At 46.6% G+C, this 27,404-nt stretch overlaps 1 protein-coding gene across 15 annotated transcripts in view; it reads left to right on the top strand.

Annotated features, from left to right (window-relative positions):
• LOC105482397 (ELKS/RAB6-interacting/CAST family member 2) overlaps positions 1–27,404 on the top strand; it is a 981,466-nt gene that overhangs the window by 891,649 nt on the left and 62,413 nt on the right. The gene's annotated exons all lie outside the window — the stretch shown is intronic.

The following is a 27,404-nucleotide window of genomic DNA, read 5'->3' as shown; positions in this document are numbered from 1 at the left end:
CCCACCCCCACGTGGAAAAGTGGGGAGACAGGGATATTATTAGGGGAGGAAAGGTGTCATCAGTGAGGCACATGCTAGATGGACTTGACTTTCTCTTAAGGGAAAGTGAGATCTCTAATGAAAGTGAGAGATGTTTTGGAGACATAAGGAGCTTGGGAGAGAGTTTAACAAGAACGACCATCCGAAATGGGGGAGGAAGTCAGCCAGAGATGATTAAAATACTTGCCAAGGGGCACCATGAAGAAAAGAAGGTGTGTGTTTGTACATCCTCTCATCCTATTTTCATTCTGGGTTCTCCTCCCAGGATCTCCCTTATGCACCCTGGAATCCCATGGATGGCCCTTCAGTGCTCCCACACCCCCATGGGACCTCCCTCTCTGTATCCATGCCCATCCCTGCTCTCAAATGGTTATCATATAGAAATGAACCAGCGGACTGATTTGCACCAAGGCAAGGATGATGCTAAAACACAGTGTCTCCTCCCACCCTAACATTAGTGTGACAGGTAGTTGGATGAAAGCAGTGCTGGATTGAGGAGTCAAGGGCCTAGCATGTAGTCCCAGGTCTAGTTAGTTAACCTATCATTGTGCTCCCATAGCACAACACAGTGTATCTTTCTTGCTTGCCATTGTAGCACCATCATATTGTTCAGTTCTGGCACACAATAGGTGCTTACAGAATTTATTTGAATGAGTGAATAGAAGGAGATAGGAAAAATTTTCAAACACCCTGTCATCCTCTGCAAATGTAAAGTACTGTTATTCCTATGTTCATTTCAACAGGCACAATAGTTAAGCAAATGACTCTCTAAGTATAGAATATCAGCTACCAGAGCTGGGTAGGTGAAGGGAGATACTTTCAGTAGATCTGGGTGGGGGCTTTCTGCTGATTTAACTACCTAGAGCTGCTGTGATTTAACTACGTAGGTGTCTACACGTATTTGGTCTGGCTTTTAGATAAATGAGCTCCTTTCCCTTCAGTAATCTGATCCAAGGTGATTTAGTCATTTCTCATTCCAGCTGTTGAAAAAAATACACTTCATCATTGTAGACAAGAAGCTGAAGACCTGGCAAGACAAAGAGAGATGAAAAACAGGTTCCAGATAAAGAGGCAGAGCCTCCTTCTCACCTTTTTCTACCCTCTCCTCCCTTCCATCCCCTCCTGAATGAGGTCTTTGCCTTTCCCCATGACTCTACCAGCATGGAGAAATCGATTGTCAGCCAAATCCCAAAAGAATGAAAGAAAAATAGCTTCCCAGAAGGAGAGGGCAGAGGGGAGAGATACAAGCATCAATAAAGGCTGAAGGGATTGGCCTAGAAAGTGTGGAATCCAAAAGGGTGTTTATTTTCAAAACAAAAGCTTACCAGTCAGGTACTTTTCAACAGATGAGAAAAATGGAATGAATGAGTGAAGCTTGTGCCCAGATACGGGGATATGTCCACAGTGGCCCCAGCCACTGAATTAGCAAGAGCTGCTTTTGTTACTGCTCTGGCGGCAGACTTTGAGGAAGCCAGATTCGTTCATGAGCTACCAGAGGCTCAAGGAAGGCTGAGTCTGGCCCAGTCACCCTTCCCGTTTTGTAGGGTCACCTAGAATCCTAACTTCCTCCCATGCCCACACACTGGAACAGCCCCAGAAGCCTCACCAGTCATTCCTTGGCATCTTTTCAAGCACCGTTCTTTTCTACAAAGGCTCTTAGAAAAAGGCCTTAGAGACAGGGAAGTAGCTTTTCTTGAGAAGCTATGTGTCAGCATTAAACATACATAACTGGATTCAGAATTGCCTCCACCACATATATGCTGTGTGACCTTCCCCAACAGGATTACCTACTCTGAGCCTCATTTTCCTCATTGGTGAAATGGGTAAAATAGAATATACCTCACAGGGTAGAAGAAGGACAAGAATAATGGGGATGGGGTGCCTGATGGCAAAGAAAAGGAGTTCAGTGATTGGCAGTGAACCTGGCTGGGAGACCCCCGGGACCCACTCAAGACTTGGGCTTATTTTTCCTCATTGTGGATGTTTGGTTTGGGCCTCGGTCAGCTGCTGCTTTGGTCAAAACCACACGCATACACACACACACACGCATACACACACACACACACACACACACACACATGCATACACACACACATGCATACACACACACGCATACACACACACACACATACACACACACACACACATACACACACACACATGCACTTTTGTTTTGAGGGGTTATTCTCCTTATAAATAGCTCCTGGTCTGCTTGAATAACAACATCTTCCAGGCCCTGCCTGCGCCCTGGGTCTCAGTGTCCGCATCCGGAAAACAAAATGTGTGACTCAGTTTTCATTCATTTAAACTAGTTGAGGGGTTCCATTCCAGCCATAACGTCCAAGGATTCTCTATGTTTGCTGTACCCCAGACTTCACTTCCCCATCACAGTGCTGGGGCCCACAAAGGTGAAGACATGAGGTTTTACCTGACAGAAGGCAATCCTAAGAGAAGAGACAAAACACAAAAATGAGAAAACACTTCTCACAGGTTCCCAACTGCTCTATAACAAGCATGTGCTTTCAAAATTTGTTTGGAAAAAAAAAAAAAAGCTAAAAGATACGAGTGAAAATCAACCACAAGTATTCTGTCCCTTAAAGCTATAGAGATATGGCTGGGTGCGGTGGCTCACACCTGTAATCCCAGCACTTTGGGAGGCCGAGGCGGGTGGATCATGAGGTCAGGAGATTGAGACCAGCCTGGTCAACATGGTGAAACCCCATCTCTACTAAAAATACAAAAATTAGCCAGGCATGGTGGCGGGTGCCTACTGTAATCCCAGCTACTTAGGAGGCTGAGGCATGAGAATCACTTGAACCCGGGAGGCGGAGGCTATAGTGAGCTGAGATAGCACCATTGCACTCCAGCCTGGGCAACAGAGAAAGACTCTGTCTCAAAGAAAAACACTGTTATAGAGCTATAAAACAGGACATTAATGTCCTCCACAACCCGTCTTGGCAGTTTGATTACAACACCAGATGCTACCACTGTGGACAATTTGGTATATGTCTTTCCCAATGTTTTCCTGAGTTTCAAACACATATCCACATTTACACGCATAAGTACATATGTAAGTTTTACAGAATTGTGGTGGGCAGTTTTCATTGTTGGGCCATTGCAGTTGGCTTGATACTGTATCAAGTTCCTCCTTTCAGGTCAGTGCGTACAGTTGTACCTCTGGTCTCTAATGTAGCATCCATTCTATGGAAAAATCATATTTATTCAGTTATATCCTTTCGATGGGCATTAGATTGATTCGTGTTTTTTTTAAGAAGGCTGCAGTGAACATCATTTATGTTTCACTATACATACTGGTGCTTTTATTTCTGTAGAATCAGTTCCCAGAAGGACAACTTCTGAGTCAGAGGATGTGCTCGCTTTAGATGTTAATGAAGACTTCCAAATTTGTTTCTGTGATGTTTGAAAGCACCCTATGCACCCACCAACGGGATGGGAGAGCTCCTGTCGCCTCATAACCTCACCAAATTTGGATATCATCAGTCTTTATTTTTTTCCCAATGTGCCACACAGGGCACGATGAATGGAAAATTATCTCATGCTTTTTACTTTTTACTTCGCTTACTTAGATTTCACTTATTTTCATTTGTTCATTGGACATCGTTGTCCTACAATTGCCCATTTGTATCCTTGGTTTGTTTTTTTGAATGACGTTGCCACCTTCAAAAAAATGTATTGTCTTCTTTTTATAATTAGTTTTGTGTAAAACAATATACATGATTTTTTAAAAGGATTTTTTGAGAATGTGAGACTTTCCAAGGCTGCAGGGAGGAGAAGGTTTTCATGGATGGGAGATGGGGGAGTGAAAGGCAGTAATAACCCTTCAGTGTGCTGCACAGGGCATTTTCTTTCCCATACATTGTTGCCCCCATGTACTCCTCAGTGCAGTCCTGGGAGGTCAGCCGAGCCCCAAATGCCTTCCTGGTTGAAGTCAGAACTTCACCTTGCCCCTGACTAATGAGGCTTGCCTCTTGGGCTTGACCTGAGAATCATAAGCACCGCCTCCTGCTGGGACTTTTGCCTGACAACTCTTGCTGCCCTCCCTTCACTGCCCCTCCCATGCCTCTATTCATGAGTTCTGCTTTTCCTGGAGGCTAAGAATTCATGTATAAGCTCCTTCAGGAATCCAGTGCCACCCCAAGGACTCCTCATGGAGGCCTCAGGTGGTGGTGGTTTTTATCCTTACTAATAAAATATCAGTTACCATTTATTGAGCATTTACCATGTGCAAGGCCAGTACTCATGGTTATGCAAGTTGTCCACTGCACAGCCGCAGCAGGCAACATTCCGGCGTAGTCATGGAAGAGGTGCAGAATTATTTCTGCCAAATGACCGTCACGTGTCTTGAAGAAGGGTGCCTTTTTCCAATTCTCACAGAGTTGCCATCACAGTAAGCCGCTCGTTTAACTGCGCACCAACCACTGGGCTGAGTGCTGTAAGCACATGGTTTTTAAAATCCTTACAATAACCAGCTGAAGTTGATGATTTGTAGAGACTGGGTTTCACTGTGTTGCCCAGGCTGGTCTCAAACTCCTGGCTCAAACAGTCCTCCTGCCTTGGCCTCCCAAAGTGCTAGGATGACAGGTGTGAGCCCCTGCACCCAGCTTTACCTCCTCTATAGCCAAGGAAACTGAGTCTCAAGTTAGTCACATGCCCAAGTTATACAGCTAATAAGTGAATTCAAACTGAGGTCCGGCTGACTCCAAAGCCTGTGTTTAATGCTTGCCCTACCCTCCCTCTGTATTGGAATATGGTTACCCCCAAAATGGTCCTCCAAAATGCCCCAAGCCATGATTACTGGTCTTCCTGGAGTGTTCCCACACATTCGAGGCGGGCTGATGTAGCCAGTGTGCAGGATTGCTGCAGCTGGCGTGAACTTGAACTCAAACTAAAAACTGAAGCGTTGGAGCCCAGCTCTGGTCAAGCAGCCATCTTCTCAGGAGCTCAGCATCTCCGGATCCCCTTGTGGGAAGGGGGAGCCCCAATTTTGTGATGTGCTCTAATCCTGAGTCAGGGTTTTCTGGTCTCTGTCCCAGGATCAGCGTCCTTCGACCACACTCAGAGGTTAGGTAACTAACACAGGCATGCTAAGAGTGAGAGCCAATGTTTCCCATCTTCTGACTCTGGTGCTGATGGATGGAGCACGGGTGAGAGGGTTTTTCTGGAATTGATTCATCAGGCCGAGGGGGATTTCCCTCTCGCTCTCTGCTTTCACTTCTGAGGTTCGTGTGTCTTTTTAACATTCCTTCGGCTTACCGGGGCCTAAGTGGAAAGTCGTCTTTAGGACAGCTTTTTTCTGATTCAGTTGCCGACGCTTTATGATGTTGTTCCTTCTCTTGGAAAAATGCTCCAAATGGCTCATGTAACTGATGCACTCCACATCACCCTGATTGATAGTGAGGAGGTCCTGGCTGGAAGGAGGGGTTGGGGACTGTGAACATCATTACTTCTGGGCTCTGAAAGCCAGCATGCCTGCCCTTGATGCCACCCAGCTGGGAGTCTTCAGCCGGTTTCTTGGGGAAATCCAACCAGGAAACGACCTTGATGTTTGCGCTAGCCACAAGTCGGGAGGAAGGAGGCAGGCTCTGGGTTCAGCCTAGGGATGTATATGCCAGTTTTTAGGCACTTGGATAACTTTGTTATACTTACGGCTTCAAATCATGTGTCTGGTCAATGAAAAAGGATGTTTTGCAGTTTGGAAGGCAATAGGCAATGATATTTACTTTTTAAGAGCTCTGCAGCTAGCCACAGCTGGTTACCATTACCATCCCACCACTGGCTGTCAGGCTGACCCTGTGTAAGTGGCTTCCCTTCTCCAAGCCTCTTACCCCTGGCTGTGAAATGGGATTGATAAGGCCTGCTTTAAAAGGTCATTACTAGGATTAAGTGGGATAGTACATGTGAATAGCTTAGTCCAAGGTTTGGCACACAAAAACCGCTGAATAGTATTATCACCAGCTCAGCAGGCAAGGTAGAAAATACTCTACACAGCACAGAAGGAACATTGCCCTCACTCTACTGGTGTGGATCTCACAACCACTTTGGAGAGTAGTTCTGCAAGTTTAAATTAAACATTGACTATGACATAGCAATGTGACCTTTAAGTGTATACCCTAGGGAAATGCTTGGGTCTATGTACAAGAAGATATGTACCATTAGGGTTATTAAAGCTTGGTAATCACACACACAAAAAAATTGATACAATACAAATATTCATTGATAGACTTTCTGGTATGTTTATGCCATAGGATATTTCACAGCATGAAAATGCGCTGTGCATTAATGCAACTACATTAACATAGATAGATTGCAAAAACATAATGTTGGATGAAAGAAGCAGGCCGGGTGCAGTGACTCAAGCCTGTAATCCCAGAACTTTGGGAGGACAAGGCGGGTGGATCACCTTAGGTCAAGAGTTCGAGACCAGCCTGACCAACATGGCAAAACCCCGTCTCTACTAAAAATACAGAATTAGCCAGGCATGGTGGTATGTGCCTGTAATCTCAGGTACTTGGGGGTCTGAGGCAGGAGAATCGCTTGAACCTGAGAGGCAGAGGTTGCAGTGAGCCGAGATCGTGCCATTGCACTTCAGCCTGGGCAACAAGAGCAAAACTAAAGAAAGGAAGAAAGAGAAGAGGAGAGGAGAGGAGAGGAGAGGAGAGGAGAGGAGAGGAGAGGAGAGGAGAGGAGAGGAGAGGAGAGGAGAGAAGAGAAGAAGGAAGGGAAGGGAAGGGAAGGGAAGGGAAGGGAAGGGAAAGGAAAGGAAAGGAAAGGAAGGGGCAGGGGCAGGTTATATAATGATACATGCAGTATGATAGCATTTGTTTAAAATTTTAAAACTTGCAAATTTTTACTACATTTATTAGTGAATGAATACGTAGAGTGCAACAGTATTAAATGTATATCCCCAACTTCAGTTTAGTGTTTACTTCAGGACTAGGGGAGGAAATAGACTGAAAATGGATTAGTGGGAGGAAGATTTCAATTATATTTCTTTTTTGTTCATAGAAAAAATTTTGAGGAAAATATGGCAAAGTGTTGATATTTATTTTACTGGATGGTGGCTACATACGTGTTTTAAATTTTATTTTCAATTTTATTCTCCATATTTGAAATGTTTCAGAATAAAACTTTTTAGTGCATTAAATTAAATTGCCTCATGCAGAGAAAGAAGAAGAAGATGATACTCCTTTCAAGGCATTTGCATTTTCTTTCCTACAGTAAGAGGAGAGGGGGTTAAGGAGCTTCGTATTATGTCACAAATGTGAAAAATTTGGAACATTAGATTTTTAAGTTAAAAGGCTAGTTTTAAAAATGTGATTCTTCTTTAAAAGAACAGGTGGAAATGACAATTATTTTAAATGTTCTTATCTAAAGAAATTAATAATGGCTAAATAGGTCACCAACTCGATGACCAACTTAGATTGCGTTCTTGTGTTTGTGAATTTAGAATGGGGAAATATCTGGTAAGATGCTTTCAGTCATAGTTGCAGTTATGCTATCATAGTCAAATAGACTAATATAAAGTTACACTAAACTATTATCCCAAAGTAATATGGGAGTTATGAATAGCATTTTCTAAGCATCACGGCTGGGATCCACCTTTGTGCTGGCCTAAGTTGATTTGAAGTTGCGTCGAAAGTAAAGGCAAAGACTCACAGTCCAAGGGCCGCCTCTCTTTGGGAAAATAAACCCCCTCTTGGTTTCTTCATGGTCCTTCTCCCAACCCTCTGCAGTCCCCGCTCCCTCCCGACCCTGGCCCGGGTCACCTCCGGTGCACCAGTGTGCCTCCAAGTCAGGCCTGTGGAGGCCTCTGCGTGAACCAGGAGGAAGCCCCAGGGCTGCCAGACTCTTCTCCAGGAAGCCCTGCTCTCAAACGCTGCCCTTCCCAGAGCTTCCTGGAGCCTTCCCTCCTGTGGCTGCAGGCTAAGGGAAAAAAGGATTTTCTTTTCTTTATTTCAATCTGCTTTTTTGATTTTCGTTCTGCGGTTCTGCTCTGCCTCGCTTTGTTTATCAGCATCAAAGCCGAAACCAGCTGTGTTTGTTTGTGGATCTTTCATTTCCATGAAACCTGCGGCTTTTTGTAGGTCACTCTGTGTTCTTAATAATCAAGAAGGTAGTTCACATGGCTGCAAAGGAAGGACTGGGGTCACAAAATCCCCAAACCCACGGAGCCCCCTCAGTAGCCTTACCCTTGGCCTGGATGACTGGGAATAACAATTACATGATTTTGTTATCTTCCAGGGTCCCCCCAAAGAGCTCTCTCTAACAGGGGTAATTCAAATAGAAATCTTGCTTGTTTTTGAGCCACATCCTATGCGAAAGACTTTATTTTTAAACATCTAGAACCCCAACAGTTATAGAGAGGGGAGGAGAAGGGATGTTGGGAAATTTTTTTATAACTTATTAACTGGACTATTAGTTGGATTATTTTGGGACCAGCAGCAACTTGAGGTCACAACTGACAAGTTGCTTACTGGGGGAACATTTGTTTGAGTGAAGCTCCGGTTCAGCAGTGGTAAATCTAGCCATTTAATGGGCCACTTGATGTCCAAGGGCAATTACTGGTGCAAAAACCCTGAGCCCTAAAGCAGGAGAAACAGGAGACCAGATGGAGGCCCCTTTAGAGATTTAGTCCTAAATCCGTTAACCCATCTTGCAAAGTGCTGCCCAGTTGACAGCACAAACAGCTGTGGAGGCCAAACTGGGTGCTGTTTGCCTTAGATCAGGCCAGAGAATCTGGACCGAATGGATGGCACTGTTTGAATTTTACGGTAAACCGAGGAATGCGAATCACTGAATCTTGGGGACCACAGCAGAAGCAGCAGCCTGCCCAAAAGAGCCTAACTTCCTCCTGAGCTTCTCCCCACCAAAGGGACTGACATATATCAGGCTCCCGAAACAGCAAAGACAAGACCGTATTTGGATTTGTAACTCCCCGGGTATTTTGCAGGCAGGTCTGGTTCTCGTTGTCCATTGACTCTGAGATAAAATCAGGGCCTCTGCTTAGCTTGAGACAAGCCATGTGCTTGGATATCTTCCTTCTTGGGGTGGGAATGCCCAAGTACTACATGGTAGATTGCAATTTGCTGGTGGTGCTCCCTTGTCAATCATCTCAGTTTGGGAGGTGCCACTCTCTGTCTTATGTTATCCTTGCCCACACACATCCTTCTCTCCCCACGGTACTTGGTGTGCTCCTGACACAAGTCAGCCTCAGCAGGGAGATGTGGGTTATGGCTGCTTTCGCCCACAAGAGTTTACATGGCATATGCAGGTAAGAGAGGGAGGAGTCCCTGGCCTCTCCAAGCAGAGTTCCCCAATGCCTCACCATCTCCACACTAAATAAGGAAAGTGGGAAGGTGGGAAAGGTGTGATTATAGAACCTCATCTAAGTGAAAATTCTGCCAGGGGAACTACCTCTCCTGTGAGTGTCAGTGTGGCAAGGGTAGAAAAAGGAACTGAGCCCAGAACACCTGGCATGGACAACTAGTAGTCATAGCAGCCATTGCTGAAAGAACATTGATGTAAACCAGGCGTGGCTCTGAAGACTGCATGCCTGTTAATACTTTAAGTCCTCATCAAAGCTCCAGGAGGTAGGGGCTGTTATTGAACCCATTTTGCAAATGGGAAAGCTGAGTCTGCAAGGGAAAGTACCTTGCCCCAGAAGTGGCAGACCCAGGCTTCAAATCCAGGGCATCTGGCTCCAGGGCCTAAGCTCTTCACCACTAGGCTTCCCTGTAGGGGTCCCTGAGGCTACCATTACTGCTTAGAATAATAACAGTGGCCATCTACTGAGTGTGTTCCCTGTGCCAGGTACTATTCAGCAAGTACTTTCCTTGTGTTAGCTCCTTTAATGATGAATCAACTCTGAGCTTATTACTATTTTATGTGTAAGAAAACTAAGGTTTCAGTGACTTAGCCAGAATCACATAATAAGTGAAGAAGCCAAAACTGTAGCCCAGAAAGTCTTGGGAGCTTGGACTCCCAACCCCATACCTGTTTTGGGAAGGGGGCTAGCAAATTGGCACGTGGTTGGACTTGCTGGCAAAGGTTCTTTCTAAACCCTCTGCTGCCCTTTGAAGCCTGCAATGGGAAAAGCAACTCAGTGAGCTCTCGGATACTTGGGAAGAGGGATTTTCCCATCACAGACGTGGTTGGTTCCATCACCTATGCTGAGCAGATCCCCCAGCTTCCACAAGCCCATGTTGTCTGATACCAGCCTGGCACTAACCATAGTTGCTAGCATAGAATTGTACTTAGTAAATTAATAGGAAAGCTGATACCGTCCAGTGCATCCTTGCCTTTCTAGGAGGGAGGGAGGGAGGGAGGGAGGGAAGGAAGGAAGGAAGGAAGGAAGGAAAGATGGGAGGGAGGGAGGGAGGGAGGGATGAGGGCAGGGGAGGGGAGGGGAGAAGGAAGGAGGGAGGGAGGAGGGAAGAAAGGAAGGAAGAAGGGAGGGAGAGAGGGAGGGGAAGAAGGGAGGGAGGGAAGGAGGGGAAGAAGGGAGGGAGGGAAGGAGGGAGGGAGGGGAGGAGAGAAGAAAGAGGGAGGGAGGAGGGAAGGAAGGAAAAAGGGAGGGAGGGAGGGAGAAAGGGAGGGGAAGGAGGGAGGGAGGGATGGATGAGGGGAGGGGAAGGAGGGAGGGAGGAGGGAAGAAAGGAAGGAAGGAAGAAGGGAGAGAGAGAGGGAGGGGAAGGAGGAAGGGAAGGAGGGAGGGATGAGGGGAGGGGAGAAGGAAGGAGGGAGAGAGGAGGGAAGGATGGAAGGAGGAAGGGAGGAAGGAAGGAAGGAAGGAAGGAAAGAAGGAAGGAAGGGGAAGGGGAAGGGAAGGGAGGAAAAAAGGAAGGAAGACAGGCAGGCAGGCAGACAGGCAGGAAACAAGCCAGTAGCTAACAGATGCCTGACTTTACATTGTGATTTCTTTAGATTGATATTCACTAATGCACAGAACCCAAAGACCATCTTTTGGTGGGTAAGAATGTGACATTTTGCTTTGACCCTGAAGAGTCTGGGTAGCTCTGAGTAAATGATCCAAGTCCTCTCTCTTTGGCTTAGCTGGTCCACAGAGCATAACAATTGGTGTTACCCCTGTAAGGATGATACACTAATGGCATGAGTACATTAACTAATTAGTACTTACTATGTTTAGTTTCTGTACTAAGCAGCCAATATTTTTGCAACAAACCTTTATTAGTCCCACTTTGTCAGATGAGAAAACTGAGACTAACAAAGGTTAAGTAACCTGCATAAAATCACTTATCTGGCAAGAATTGTGTCATCATTCAGACTCAGGGCTTCCCCTCCAAAGCCCCGTATTCTTCACCACCATGCAGTACGTTGAGTTGATCATGTGCTGAGAAACTGAGGCTCATAAATGCTAGATGACCTACCAAGACTTCTCAGCTATTTGTAATAATGTCAGGATTTGAACTCAGGCTACTTCTTATGTGATCTTGTCTGTTTTAAGAATCCTTTCAAAGACAGAGTTTACTCCTTCAGGCAAGGGAGGGCTCTGGTCAGAGCCCTGCAGAATAAAAACAGTATGAAGTTGTGAAGACTGATATGATACAAAGGCAGTCAGTAGTCTGAGCTTGCTTACAAACTAATTCGAAATAAGAATCAATTAGCTGTGCAAAGTTCAGCCATTGAGATAGATCATTCATTTAAAAAAGAAGATTCCACTTGACAATATTGATAGCCAACTTCTGGATATAACTACTCATGAGAACAAGCAGTTGCAGAGTATGGTAGACCACTTCATAGACATCTGACACTGTTTGGGGAGGAGAGCAGATTGGTGTCCAGAACTTGCCACTCTGAGAGGAGTAACTGATTAGTGCATCCATCCGTCTATTCAACTATAAATACCTATTGGATTGGGTACCTACTTGGAGCAGGGCTCTGTGTCAAGGGAGAGAGGCCCTCACAGAGGTTACATTCTAGCAGAGAAGGCCTCTGTGAAACCAGAGCTCACAATAAACTCTGATGGGGTATGATAGAGTACATGCAGGATGTTACTGAGGCCCGTGACCTAGTCTAGCCACGAGGAACTGCTTCCTACTGGAGATGTTGCTTTAGCTGAGACCTGAGCAATGTGTGAGAGTTAGCTATGGGAAAAGTGAAAAGTGTTCCAGACAGGGAACAGCATGTACAGAAGCCAGGAGGTTGATAAGAGCCTGTGTATAACTGCAGGACTGAATAAAGCCCAGGCCAGTTGGAATGTGGGGAGGGGACAGCATGCATGTATATTTCAAAGCTCTTGGGTACTGATTACAATGATCGGCCTCATGACTCTAGATGAAGACTCATGTGTTGTGAGCTGGTTATGTTCTCCCTGATGGCAGAGCTCTCCCCAGGGTCATCTGCTGACCCACCCATCCTGGAATAGAAGTGAGAACAGAGGTTGCTCCATGTGAAGTCAATGGTTCTTCATTTTGGAAGAGGTCATGGAAATTTCTGAGAAGCTCGGGACCCTTTTCCCAAGCAAAAGCACGTGGCACATTTGAAACATTGCATATCATTTCAGGAGGTTCACAGGCACCTCTTGAAGTTTGTCCGTGAAATGGAGGTTTAAGGACCACTGGTTGGAAACTTTGGCTTATTTCCCTTTCACCAGTGGGGCACCATTTCCACCTGGAAATAGCGCTGGCCACAAATGGTGAATTCCCTCTGCATAAACCCTGCCACTCTTACCTGTGCATGCAGACTTCTCCCTACACATCTAAAGACCTCACCTCTGGGTGACTTCCCGGAGTTAATCAGCCATCAGTGTAATTACCGTACCATACTCTTAAAGAAGCTACACAGTCTATAAACTCCCCTTGAGGGATGACTCCCAGACATCTCACCCTTTTCCCCATGGGCCAGACTAAATGGTATTATTGCATGGGTATTTTCAGACACATGGTTTTCTTTCCCTCTTACTTTCCTCTTTAAATGAAGTGGTAATGGAAGACGTAGGACTTAAGCATTTGAAAAGGGAAAGATTGATAGTACCATAGTACCTTTGTTTCCCCTCTGAGATACTCATCCTAAAACTGACTCCTTCAAGGGCCAACCAAACCAGTAAGAATCACCCAGCACTGCCTCCTAGTTAGAGGAACACATTTAGGCTCCTGAAACAGGCCAGGCATCTCCTGCCTCCAGGCCTCTGCACTGGCTTTTCTTGCTGCCTGGAATTCTCTTCCCTCTACTTGGCTCACGCCCTCACCTCATTCAAGCCTTTGTTCAAATATCACCTGCTCAATGAGACCTCATCTAACCACCCTACTTAAAAACAGCCCCCATCCCTTTCCCTGGTTTGTTTATAACTTTATCATCATCTAGAATACTATGTATTTCAATATCAATTTTGTTTAGAACCCCATGCAGGCAAGCATATTTTGTTCTCTGTGCCCAGAACAGTTATTGGCACACATGAGTCATATTTGATATGTATTTAATGAATTAACAAACCAACAATGTTCCCAGATGAGTTTGAAAAAGATAAGCATCTCTAGGACCGTATGTATATATGTAGTCAATCCAGACACTTACCTTCCAAACTCAAGCATCACACAAGCCCAGAGAAATGAGAATATCACACTTACCAAGCCCTTGGATTCTGCTCTAGCCAGCACCCTTATGAAAGCAATTAGCACCTGTGATTTGGAGAAATGATTTCAAGGCTCTTGTGGGAGTTGGTAACAACCTGAGGACCCCTGATCCAGGCAGTGATTTCCAAAGGAAATGAATTTGGCCTCTCTTGGTCCCATCCTCTGCCTTTTCTTCCAGAGTTTCCTGACATTGAAAAGTCATTTGTACTTTTGTGGCTGAAATAGGTTTCTTGCCCTCAAGATTTTTGCAAAGTGATAGCCTTTATTCTTTTGCCTCTAGCAGCACTACCCCCTCCCCAAATGGAACTCAGTAGGATTCAAGCTTCCCCAAGACAAAAACCAAAACAAAAAAAAAATGTGCTTCCTATTGCTGTCAAGTGGTATTTACATTCAGTTTTGGCAATGGTGGCAAAACCCACGTTAGCGTTTTTGCCACTTCTCAAATATATTAGGTTGGTGCAAAACTACCATTACTCTTAATGGCAAAAACCGCAGTTACTTTTGCACCAACCTAAATACAATCATCCCAAACTATTATATCACCTTTTGAATTCTCTTCCTATGTCCCTGAGGCTGTGGACTGTATTTGAAACCCTCACCACTGCCGTAGAGATATTAAATTAAGCATTGCAGCTTAGCATGGAATGTGTAGATACTTGAAGCAGGATTTAAAAGACATTCTGATTTCCTAGAAATGTAACAGTATATTGCCTTGGAGCAGAGAGCAATGCAGGAAGGAGCATTCTTTTCCAGCACTGAGCCTGTGGCTCTTCAACGCTGAGGAGGCTAAATCATGAGCCGAGCGCGCAGCATGTGAAAGGTTGAGGATGTGTTCTGTTTAGGAGACCCTGTAAACGGACTTGTTTTGCTGGGTGGAAGAATGAATCATTTCAGCCGTGCACACCAGCTGCAGCCTGTGGAAGTAAACCGAGGGCTTTCCCACAGCATGCGCTGTATATTTCATTGTTAGAGCTTTGCATTTTGACAGGTAGTTCTTATCCTTCTGGAAAGAGAGGTCTGAAGCCAGCAGCTGGAGGAAGACCTGGCAGGGCCTGCTGTCTAAATTGAGAGCAAGCATGTGCAGCAAAACCTCATTATAACATGACCTGTTATTACGTGGATTTTGATATCCCGTGGGGCAAATATGTCTCCCAGCATAGAACAACTCCATACAGCAGATGCCTGTTGTAACTTGTCTAACCCAGAATACAACCTTGTCTCTGAATCCAGTGTTATTAAGGGGTTCATGCCATTTTTTTTCAAATTGAAAAACATACCAAATGTAGATTGTGAATTATGTATACTATATAAAGATGGTTAAAATGTGTATGATGCATGGCAAGTGCTCATTGAGGTCCATCCTCTTGTAGAATTTACATTGTAGAAGAATGTGGTAGGTTGATTGCAAAAATGTCCCCAATTTTCAGGATTCCTGTATGCATGCCCTTTGCAATTTTATTTTATAGCTGTTCCCATAAAGAAATGGGGATAGACCGGGCGCGGTGGCTCAAGCCTGTAATCCCAGCACTTTGGGAGGCCGAGACGGGCAGATCACGAGTCAGGAGATCGAGACTATCCTGGATAACACGCTGAAACTTCGTCTCTACTAAAAAAAAATACAAAAAACTAGCTGGGCGAGGTGTAGTCCCAGCTACTCGGGAGGCTGAGGCAGGAGAATGGTGTGAACCCGGGAGGCAGAGCTTGCAGTGAGCTGAGATCCGACCACTGCACTCCAGCCTGGGTGACAGAGCGAGACTCCGTCTCAAAAAAAAAAAAAAAAAAAAAGAAATGGGAATAGCTATATAGCTCTCTTTTCCCTCTGCTTGAATTTAGACTGGTTTTAAGCCTTTCTTTGGCCAACAGAATGTAGTAGAAATGACAGTATGCCAGTTCCCAGTATAAGCCTCCAGAGCTCAAGCTCTCTCTCTGTCTCTCTCCCCCTCCCCACCCCTACCCCTCTCTCAGAACTCCGCCTAGCCATGTGAAAACAAGCCTAAGCTAGCCTGCTGGTCAATGACAGGCCATGTGCAGGAGAGCCCAGTTATCCCAGGCAAAACCACCCTAGGCCAAGTCACAGCCAGCCAAGTCCCAAATGTGTGAAAGAGCCCTGCCAAGATCAGCACAGCCACCTATTCCACTTGTAGAGAAACATGGGTGAGCCCAGCCAAGACCAGACACATCACCCAGCTGACCTGTGGACTCATGAGCAATAATAAATAGTTGCTATTTTAAGCCACTAAGTTTTGGGGTGATTTGTTACACAGCAATAGCTAACTAATACAGGGAGACCTGCAATGTGTAAGTAGACAGTATTTGTTTCCCTGTATTTTTTTGTAAGGAGAGAAGTTCAAATAAAGACAACTGCCTTGCAGGAAATAAAACAGGGTCACTTGGCCAGGTTACTTTAGATAAAATGCTAAGTAAAGGCCTTTCTGAGGAGACAGATGAGTGAATACTTCAATGATAGGAGGTGCAGACTGTGGTAAGAGCCAAGGCAAGAGCTTTCCTGGAGCACAGTGAAGTGTGTGGAAGGCCCCGAGGTGGGGTTTAGGGACTGGTAGGAGAAGAGGTCTGGGAGAGTGGCAGGGACCAGACCCCATGGAGCCCTGTAGGGTGTTTGTATTTTGGTACGAGTGCTGGGAGAAGCCATTGACAACTCTGTACAATAGGGTGGCGTTGCATTTTTAATATTCTAGGCTGCCGCGAGGCAGCATGAGTAAATTCAGAAGACCCAGTGAGTAGACCACTGCAGAAGTCAGATTAGAGATGCTGAGAACTCAGATGAGGATGGCCCTAAGTGGGAAGGCCCCTCTCTGCTTGCTACAGAATTCACCATATCTTGCCTTGTTTAGAGCCTGCTGTTTACCCAGTGAGGCTCCCCATGTACTGCCGAACTCCCTGCAGTGGGGGGTACATCCCCTTTATCTCTGCTGCTCCAGTGCCCAGCACAGAGTAGGGCCTTAGTAAATACTTGCCTCAGTAGAGCCCTTCTCTGAATTTTCCACCCCAACTCATGCTGTGACAGCCTAGACAACTTCTTCCGTTTCCTTTCACTCCAGTGGATCAGGAGAGGCGCTCTTCCTCTTTCACAGGACCATGGAGGTCGCATGAAGTCCTCTAGGACCTAGTCTCTGTTATTAGGGAGCATCTCTTAATGAATGGCCTGTGGCCACCACCTAGCGGGTTCCTCTCCAAGGTGTAGAGTATGGTGCATGCCTGGACTCTGTTTGGGGTTCAGCCTGACTCATCTGGTGACCATGGGGATGTCTTAGGCTTCTTGGCTCCTCTTCCTCCTGCTATAAAATCCCTCTGGTTTGCGCTTCCCACCAGCCCACCTTGCAGGCCTGTGATTACTGTGATCCAGTGTTTATGGAGCACCCGGAGCAACGGAGGCAGCCTCTGGGGAGCAGATGCTACATTTGGGACCCTTCCCTGATGAGCTAATGATCCCCAAGTGCCTCGGGAATCGCAAATAAAGGGAACTTTATGAGGATATAACCTTATTATTTTTACCCCGTCTCTCACTGCCCTTTTATTAGTAGAATTATTCAAGGCTAGCCTTCTCCTTTCAACTGGCATACATTTTCTTTGACTCAGCTTGGATTTTTTTTTTTCTTTTTTTTCCTAGGGAAGGTGGGTGGAATTTAGAATTAAAAAGTAGCAATGCAGTGGGAATGCAGACCTGTCTTAAATTTCACAGCAGTTCATGAACTGCAGGAAATCTGAACACACAGCATGCAATTAAGAGCAGGAGGGGATTTTTTTTTAAATCAGTTGTGAAAGGAAAGGTGGTCGGGTGGTGAGGGGCTGATGGCAGGCCTCTGGGGCCTGGAAGTTGGCGCTGAGGACAGGGCAGACAATAGCCTGTTGGCAAGCCGGACGTCTTAGCTTGTCTTTTGATCTTTAATCACCTTGACTTGTCTAAGAGCGCGGCAAGACTCTCCTCTGGACAGAGAGGCCAGGGCTCTGAATAGGGCTCAGGAAAGGCCGCAGGGCCCTGAGAGCTTGAGCTCAGCCTCAGAAGATCCTCCCCCAAGCCTCCCTCGCATGATGTGGTGTGACTGACTCTTGTCGCCACTTCGGAGCTGCAGTTTACCAACATGGTGGGGTCGGGCAGGAAGCTGAGGGGCTAGGAATGAGGACAGGGCCGTCAGCCCAGGCCATAAAGAGACAGGGGACGGCTGTGAGCTAACGGGCAGGATGCAAGGTGGGGGTTTCCTCCGCAGCTGCTTCTCTACCTCTTGACTTGGCTCAGGGTTCAGAGGAAAAGCTGTGTTCCTACTTTTGCTCTGGAAATTGGGACGAGAAGCCCTTGGGCGGCAGCACGCAGATGCTAAGGGCACGTGCTTGGAGCCTGGCAGACCTGGGTTCGAGCCCTGCTGCATCACTGCTCTGGGGCAGGCCCCTTTACCTCCTTAAGCATCAATTTCCTCATCTGTAAAATAACATCACAACACCTCCCCTGAAGAGTTATTTTGGGCATTAAGCATGCTAATCTGTATAAACTGCCAGTAGTTCCTGGTGTGTGGTAGGGCCTCCATTAATGTTTTTATGTTTTTATTTTGGAGATTTTTTTTTTTTTTTTAGATGGAGTCTTGCTCTTGTCACCCAGGCTGGAGTGCAATGACACAATCTCAGCTCACTGCAGTCTCCACCTCGCGGGTTCAAGTGATTCTCCTGCCTCAGCCTCCTGAGTAGCTGGGACTCTAGGTGTGCTGCCATGCCTGGCTAATTATTTTTATTTTTAGTGGAGATAGGGTTTCACCATTTGGCCAGGCTGGTCTCGAACTCTCGACCTCAGGTGATCCACCTGCCTCGGCCTCTGAAAGTGCTGGGATTACAGGCGTGAGCCACCACGCCTGACCTATTTTGGAGAATTTTGTAGAAGTAAATAGCTTAGTTATAAGCTAACTGTGTGACATTTAAGCAAATCGCTGAGCAGCCTCTCTGAGTTTCAGTTTACTCCTTTGTAAGTGGGGATAGGAAAAGTACTTACGTGCTTGTTTATAAAGGTGAGGATTCAAGCAATCAGATGTGTCTAATGCACAGCCCAGGGCTTGACACAAAGTTCCAGCCAGGGTTTGGCTGCTCTTGCTACCCTGGTTTTTCCCTAAAGCTAGACTGTTTCAGCCAGGGGTAAATTTGGTGCCCTTGGTCCTTCCCTTCCCCTCAGCTGAGCCACCAGTGGAGCTGGAGAAGGACTGGAGCCAGGGCAACCTACAGGGATCATGGTGGCTGGTGGGGAGCCCTCTGGGGCCAGGAACTGGGCCTGGCACCCTAGTCCATGAGCATCAGAAAAATGATGGACTTCTGTGTCCTACTTACTTTTTGTACATCCACTCCAAAGAATTCTTACAAGAGCCCTGCTGGGTGTGTTTCCATCATCCCCATCTCGCAGATGATGCAATCAAGAAGTTACACGATTTTCAAGAGATCACATGGGCTAGTCAGAGTAAGGCAGCCGAGATTTGAACCAAGGCAGTCTGGTAACAGGACCCCAGTTCATCCACTGTATTCTGTTGGTCAGAAGAACCCTGGGGTGGTCAGACCAGGAAGAGGGTGGGAAAGTATACCTCTGGCCTTCTGGCTGAGTGCGGTGGCTCACACCTGTAATCCCAGCACTTTGGGAGTCCAAGGCGGGAAGATCACCTGAGGTCAGGAGTTCGAGACCAGCCTGCCCAACATAGTGAAACCCTGTCTCTGCTAAAAAATACCAAAATATTAGCTGGGCTTAGTGGCGCATGCCTGTAATCCGAGCTACTCGGGAGGCTGAGGCACAAGAATCGCTTGAACCCGGGAGGGCGGAGGTTGCAGTGAGCCCAGATCGTGCCACTGCACTCCAGCCTGGGCAACAGGGCAACATTCTGTCTCAGAAAAGAAAAAGAAAGAAAGTGCACCTTCTGTGAGCCAGTAGTTCAGCCAGGGGACCCAGAAGTCTCCACTCCTCTAGTGTGTGGTTTCTCCACCATGGATGAATGGGCACTTACATGGCAGTGGGGTCAGCTAGGGGTTTAGAACTGGCCCTAGGGAAACAGAGGACCCATTATGGCCTGTGTCTGGAGGGCACTTGTGATAGCTAGTCTAGACTCTGACTCACTGAAGAGAACTTATAGGACTTTGGAGCTTGCAGAGACAGCCTCAGTGATCAACTAGAACCTTGTCAGTCATGGTAGCAACGCCACCATCGCTTGATCACTCTTAGGAGCATCACCCTGCAAACTTCTTAAATCATCAGGTGGCTCTACGAGACTCTTGTCCTCGTTGCACACATGCAGAATACTGAGCCAACAGAGCCTTAGAGAGGCACAGTGCCTCACCCAAGGTCACTCAACTAGTAGGTAACAGACCTGAGATTTTATCTAGGCCCCACCCCCACCCCAGCTCTTCCCACGGCCACAGGAATCTTCCTTGGCACCCCTTTCATAGGGCACATCCTTCCTCTTGGATATATCTAGTGTGAGAGAGCTCATTCCTCCGGGGAAGGTCTGTTCTGTACATCCCCTTATGCATCGGCCTGATAACTTGGGAGATAAAAGTTTGTTTTATTGCAAAGTTTCTTCAAGGGCTTTGGCAAAGGAGAGTCCTGCCCAAGATTTCATTAGGGAATTGACAGAGAAAACAGCAACCACCGAATGGTATGGATGAAACAGAAGGAATCTGGAAGCCAGGCAGGCCTGGGTTTAAATCCCAGGCTATGAAGCTGTGAAGCCTTGGATAAGTCACTTCACCTGTACGGACCACAGTTTCATCACTGGTCAGATGAGAATAACCAGACCTAGTCCAGGATAAAAATAGCACATGCAAAGCCCTGGGCCTTTGAAAAAACTTGACACAAAGTAGCTACTAATAATAGCAATGACTACTATGATTACTGCCACTGACCCTGACAGGACAGCATTTAATCCCTGTACAAATACAAGGATAAATGAGTGTGTTCCCTCAATTCTTAAATGCCCCTTGCATTTATTAGCAGCTGTTTGGTGATGAGGAGAAGCACTACAACAAGTGTCCTCATCAAATAAAAACCATGTTCTCAATTCAGAAAAACTTAAAAGTAGGGAAATCTTGCAATCTAGGACTAAGGAAATTCACGGCTCTTCATCACTCCAAAAAAAGTGTGTTGACAGAATCCATACTTAGGCTGAAGGCACGTGGCAGGCTTCATTGCTGCATGAACTGTGTGCACTCACATTAATGATGAGGCAGGGACATGTGGGCTGAGGAAGGTCCGGGCAGCTGACTCTGGCAAGCAGAGGACGAAGGAGGAAGACTCCTTGGCTGTGCGAATGGAGAAGAAAGTCATAAAAATTGTGACGAACCACATGAGGAGTAGCCCAGTGTGTCACCTACCTACCCTAGCCTTTCCTTGTTCAGGGCCTGCCTCCAATTAGCTGTGACATTGCCTCTTGGTGCTGCTGCCGCAGACCCCACTATCCTGGCCCCCTCGCATCTGTTACTCTTCAGTATCATCACTCCAGATGGAGAGGCATGCAAAAAGAGAAAAGTGAATCTTAAAGTTCAACAATCAAATGGCTGGCTAACATTTATTGAGTACTTGCTGTTGCCTGGCTTCATGCTTAAGGCATCATCTCAGGCAATTCTCAAATAACCCCGTAAAACAATTGCTATTATCTGTGCCCATTTTATGGATGAGGGAACTGAGGCACAGAGAAAACTAAATATTTTGCTCATAAGCATTGGAGGTAAGATTTGGTCTGTTCCATACCAAAGCCCATTCCTTACGGACATCTTTCTGTGTTATGTCCTGTCATTCCATAACATACCAGAAATATTTACTTTGAGACAAGACTATTGATGGAGAAGGAGGTGGTATAAGTGGAGAACACTTGGAAGGTGCCTGGTGTTTTGTGGTCAAACCTGGTTGGGGACTATTTTGTTCTCTTTTCTGAGACCCAGAGAAGTTAAGTAACTTGTTCAAGGTCACACAGCCTCCATATAAAGGGGTATCAGAGGCCCTGGGGTTTCTGAGTTCCTGGAGGAAGACCTGCAGTACTTAGAGGTGTTGTTACAAGTGTTGCTTGCTGAATTAAAGTTATAGAGTAGAAAAAGCCCCTTAGTGGGATCATCTGGGGCAACTTCTCACTGTAAAGAAAGGGCGGCTGAGAACCCTAGAGGTCACCAGCTACGGCTTTTAAACGCTTAACAGAATTTGACTATTGGAGGGAGGCCCTCCAGGGTAAGGGAAAGCTAGATAGCAGGGGTTTACACCTGGCCCCACCCTTCACTATGTGGTCTTAGGCAGGTCCCCCAGCCCCAGTCAGAATCTGTGTTCCCATCTGAAAATGGGGTTGCTGACACGGCTTTGCAGATTACTGTGAGACTTGGCTGTCAAGATTACAAAGTGCTCCATGTAAAAGAACTGCTCAATAAATATTAGTTATTTTCTAGAAGATTCCAAATATCCCCCGAGGGTCCAAAACATGGCCCCTGGTGTTATTTAAGTGTAGAATTGCTTCAACTCCTTTCTGTTGCCTACATGGGTGCTCGTGGGAGATGATATTGAGGATTGAGGAAAGCACACCGCCAGGAATGGTGTTCCCTCTACCATCAAATTCTCACCCTCAGGTTCCTGTGCCTCTTGCTGGCTGGGCCACAAGCATTTCTCCAGCCGCTGGCCCAGGGACCGAGGTGAACATAAGTGGGTGACAAAGCCTGCCTGGCCCCCAGGCCACTTTCTGGGCTGCTCCTGAAGTGCAGCCAGGATGGAACCATAAAAGGCGACGCTCCCTGGCCGCAGTCTTTGTTTTCCTCGCTAGCTGGAATGCCTCATGATGACAGGCAGCCAGGAAATGCCCTTTACTGTCCCAATGCCACCTCCCTCAGGAACCCCGTCAGTCTTGCCTTCCTGGGCTGCACAGACCCTGCGGGTGGCAGGAAGAACTGCACTCCCTGGGTCTGGAGGGAACACCTGAATTTCGGCCCAGGTAGGTGGCCTGGTGTTGACATTTTCTTGTAAGGAAGGACAAGGCTGAAGCGAGAAGGAACAGTATCCAGGAAGTTTTTGTGGACTCTTACATTTAAGGAAAGGCTCATTCAGTCCTCCCTGCAGGTATTCATTGAGCACTTACTGTGTGCTAGGCCCTGTGCTAGTGTTTTAGAATGTAGGTTTTATTCTTAATCAGTCTGGTGAGGCCATTGAAAAGATGGTTTGTTACTCACAATTCCGAGAGGGGAAGGCACACCACATCACGCAGGGCCACTCAGGAAGCACTTCTGAACACTCCACAGAATTCGACTATTCTGTTTGGTCCGAAAGCAGAGGGAGCCCGGGGAAAATGTGGGCAAGAGCCTTTATTGTGGCTTTTGTGGGAAAGGCAAGCAAGGCAGGGTGAGCAGGTTCAGAACTGACTAGCTTGAATCATTTCAGCGCACTCTGGGGTGTAGCTGTTTTCCTCACTGTCTGGTGCTTGGCCCCAGGGTAATTAGGGCAGGGGAATAATGGTCTGGAGTGTGAGGGCCCTAGAGGAGCCCCAGAAGGGAGGAGGTGGTTGGGGTTGGGGCTTTGGATTGATTGGTTTGCATATAAAAGGTGAGCTCCAAGTCAAGTTGTTTACTATCTCTAGGAATTAGCTAGCCCTGGGAAAGGCAGTGTCCTCCAGGTCCCTAAGGCCCCAAATGTCACAGCATCAGAATAAAAAGCCACACTTGCGGCCGGGCGCGGTGGCTCAAGCCTGTAATCCCAGCACTTTGGGAGGCCGAGACGGGCGGATCACGAGGTCAGGAGATCGAGACCATCCTGGCTAACAAGGTGAAACCCCATCTCAACTAAAAAATACAAAAAATAACTAGCCGGGCGAGGTGGCGGGCGCCTGTAGTCCCAGCTACTCGGGAGGCTGAGGCAGGAGAATGGCGTAAACCCGGGAGGCGGAGCTTGCAGTGAGCTGAGATCCGGCCACTGCATCCCAGCCTGGGTGACAGAGCGAGACTCCCTCTCAAAACAAAAAAAAAAAAAAAAAAAAAAAAAAAGCCACACTTGCTACAGCTAGGCTGTCAGGAGCACAGTTGTCCATAAAACAGACCCGATTCGTGTCCTCGTAGAGTTTTCTGTCTAGTAAGGAAGAAGACATTGAATTACTGGGGTTTTTTTGGTTTTTTGTTTTGTTTTGTTTTTGTTTTTGTTTTTTGTTTGTTTTGACAGTCTCGCTCTGTTGCCAGGTTGGAGTGCAATGGCGCAATGCAATCTTGGCTCTCTGCAACCTCTAACTCCTGGGTTCAAGCAATTCTCCTGCCTCAGCCTCCTACGTAACTGGGATTACAGGCATGCGCCACCACACCCAGCTAATTTTTGTATTTTTAGTAGAGACACAGTTTCCTCATGTTGGCCAGGATGGTCTCAATCTCTTGACCTTGTGATCCTCCTGCCTCGGCTTCCCAAAGTGCTGGGATTACAGGCATGAGCCACTGCGCCCAGCCCACTTCTCATTATTAATGCTGGTCAAAGTGGACTAAACTAAAATGAAAAATTGGAGCCTGTTAAAAGCAAGGAAAACAAAGCAAAACAAAACAAGACTTGTGTAAGGGCAGAGGCCAGAAGTCGGGGAAGGAAAGGGAAGCTCCAAGGTTTTGTAATTTTCCTTGACCACCCTAATCACATCCCACTCTAGGTGGCTTATCTGACCACAGACCATCTGTTCTTTCCCGGGCATGCCAGTGGTGAGTTAGAGAATATCGTCAGAACTCTTTGAACTCCTGGGAGAGATGTCCTGCAGAACAGCCCCATGCATCATCCGGCTGCAGCTCCTCCTGGCCCTCTCTCTGCACTCACCTCATCCCAGACCATTTGGAACCAACCTGGAAATCATTCTCTTGTCAGGTTACTTTGTCACATCAGCAAGCGGAAAACTCCAACCATAGAGATAAGATGTGGACTTCGCCTCTCTTCTGGTCAAACTTCCTACCATGACCATGCTGTGATTGGGCACCTTTCCAGCGTTCAGCACAGCCTCTCCTGCTGCCCCACCCTGCCTGTGACTGAGCTGGGACCAGAAGTACCAGGACAAGAACCAATTTTGGAGCATGAAATTGAGACGGGTGGGAGATTTAAAGCCCCATTAGCTCCTGGGAGAAAAGGAGAGACTCAATGAATATAAGAAATGGGGGGTCGGGCATAGGGACTCACACCTGTAATCCCAGCACTTTGGGAGGCCAAGGCAGGCAGATCACTTGAGGTCAAAAGTTCAAGACTAGCCTGGCCAACATGGTGAAATCCCGTCTCTACTTGAAAATACAAAAAATTAGCCAGGCATGGTGGGGCACACCTGTAATCTCAGTTACTTGGGAGGCTGAGGCAGGAGAAATCGCCTGAACCCGTGAGGCGGAGGTTGCAGTGAACTGAGATCACGCCACTGCACTCCAGCCTGGGTAATAAACTCCATCTCAAAAAAAAAAAAAAAAAAAATAGAAATGAAGTCATCTTAGAAGTAGAAATTTATTGACTGTGTTTCTTTCTATCCCCAAACTTTGGACACCACAAAATGATCATCAAGCCCAATTAATTATATGTCATGTCATTTTTCAAAAAGATGAGTAGTGAAATGTTTTTAAATTCTTGACTTAATTGAAATCAGTGTTGATATGACTTGCCAAAGTTTAAAAAAATGTGTGTGATGGGCTGAACATTTTAGCTTAAGAGGAGTTTCAGGCACATCAAATGCAAAAACATTGAAAACCATTCGTCTAATTTAATTGTCAAGTCGTGCCAAAAATGCTAACATGATATCGTTGAAGAGTAATTGGTACAAAGAATATCCTCAAAGAGAAATATTTCCACACGTCTGGCTCTTATCTTGCCCTCATTAAATTTTTTTCCTCCCCATTGGCAGAGCAGTGCATGCCTCTTCCCTGCCCCTTCCGCATAAGGACCCAACTGGTTCTGCAGATTTTTCAGCCACTGAACTTAAACATGCCATCGGAATGGAACAGTACAGATTCCTTCTTCAGATTTGACCCAAGATAATCTTGGAGGAGTTTTTTTAATGCTTTCTTGCTACCAAATGTGGTCTTCATGTGTATTTGTTTAATCAGATAGGTTGGGAAGCTGTTGCGTGCTAGGCTTCTGATAGATAAGCATTCTTGCTCCCTGAGGGTGACGAATTCTAGAGTTTTGGTGGTGTTTCCTTGAAGTGGCTTCAAGGGTAATGTGTAGCCCCTCCTGCTCAATCACATTACCTGGAAGTTCCTGGAATCGTCCCAAGGGAATGCTTCCAGGAGAATGTCATATTTGAGGGAAGGCCTGAAGGAGGTGAGGGAGGGAGTTTTGGTGATATCTAGGGTCGAGGTTTTCCTGGCGGTGGGAACAGCACATGCAAAGCCCCTGAGATGAGACTGTGCCTAGCCCGTGTTCATGACACATGACATGAGTGGAGCGAGCAGTCAGGGATGCGTCAGAGGGGGAGCAGGTCAGGCCGTGTAGGGTCTCATGGGTCACAGTGAAGGCTTTGGCTTTTGCTGTTGAGTGAGGAAGGAAGTCACCAGAAGATATTGGCAGATGTTGGTCACGAGCTGACTTCATTTGAGTGGGATTTCTCTGGCTATTTCTCTCTGTGAGAATAAACAGGATGGGGGCAAAGGTAGGAAAGCTGTTGAAGTAATACAGAACGTAGACGTTTGATGGTTTGGACCAAGGTGATGGCGGTGGAGATGGAGGGAAGCAGTTGGATTTTGGATGGGTTTTCAAGTGAAAGGTAATAGTATTTGCTGAAATATTGGATGTGGAACATGAGGGAAAGAGGAGCCAAAGATGGCTGCAGAGTTTTGGGCTGAGCAGTCTGGAGGCTGCTGCCATCCAGAGTGGGGAAGATTACAGGAAGAGCCAAATGATGATGTTCCGGAGCTCGGGTTTGGACATATTAATTTTGAGACGCCTGCTAACTATTGCTTGCTGGATGACTCCTCCTCTACCTCCTCATCACTCTGAGCTTAGACCACACGGGTCCCCGGCCAAGTTGAACCAGGGCAATGATTTAACTAGCACTGATCCAACCTGTGGGCGTCTCATGCCCACATGCCACTCATCACAATTCAGAGGGCAACCTCCTGGGAGACACTGAGAGAACATGAGATTTCTTTCTCAGTAAGAGTTCACCATTATGAAATGTACTTGGCTAGTGAGGCCTATATACTTGTAATGAGCTGAATATAGATTCAACTGAGCTATAAAATAAAATAATAACTATTTTAATATACAACATCTCCCTGCCAAGGCAGCTGAAGAGAAGGCTATGAGCAATAAAATTAGTCCAGAGAAAGACATGAAAAACCACTGAAAACAGCCACCTTCTAAAAGGAAACAGATTAGAAGGGCCCAAAGAGGGAAGCCATCACCAGGAGTGAAACTCACCAGATAGTGATAAAACAGTTATGAGGGAAAAGGCCGGAAGGAAATTTTCCAGGCTGCTGTCTGTTGCTTCACTAATCACTGTGGTGACCTCATCCCTCCCCCTGGCTTCATGGGTGATGACTCTAAAGCCCTGATCAGGGCCCCAGATCCTGCTTCCATCGGCCACTGGGAAATCTCCTTCTCAGTGCCTTCTCACCCTCACTGCAGATGCGGTCCTCCTCCTGAAAAACCTTGGCATCATCCACAACTCTCCCTCCTCTCTCACCTCCTGTCAGCCTCAACACTGTCCGTTTCTTACCATCTCACCATTCACCACCCACTCCAGGCCACCATCACCTCCCAGCTGAGTCCTGCTTCCACCCTAGTCTCTATACACTCAGAAGGACCAGTTT

Source organism: Macaca nemestrina, chromosome 2 (assembly GCF_043159975.1).
Source record: "Macaca nemestrina isolate mMacNem1 chromosome 2, mMacNem.hap1, whole genome shotgun sequence".
Lineage (NCBI taxonomy): Eukaryota > Metazoa > Chordata > Mammalia > Primates > Cercopithecidae > Macaca > Macaca nemestrina.
Note: the sequence above shows the minus strand (reverse complement) of the source record. Positions and strands in the feature narration are given on the sequence as shown.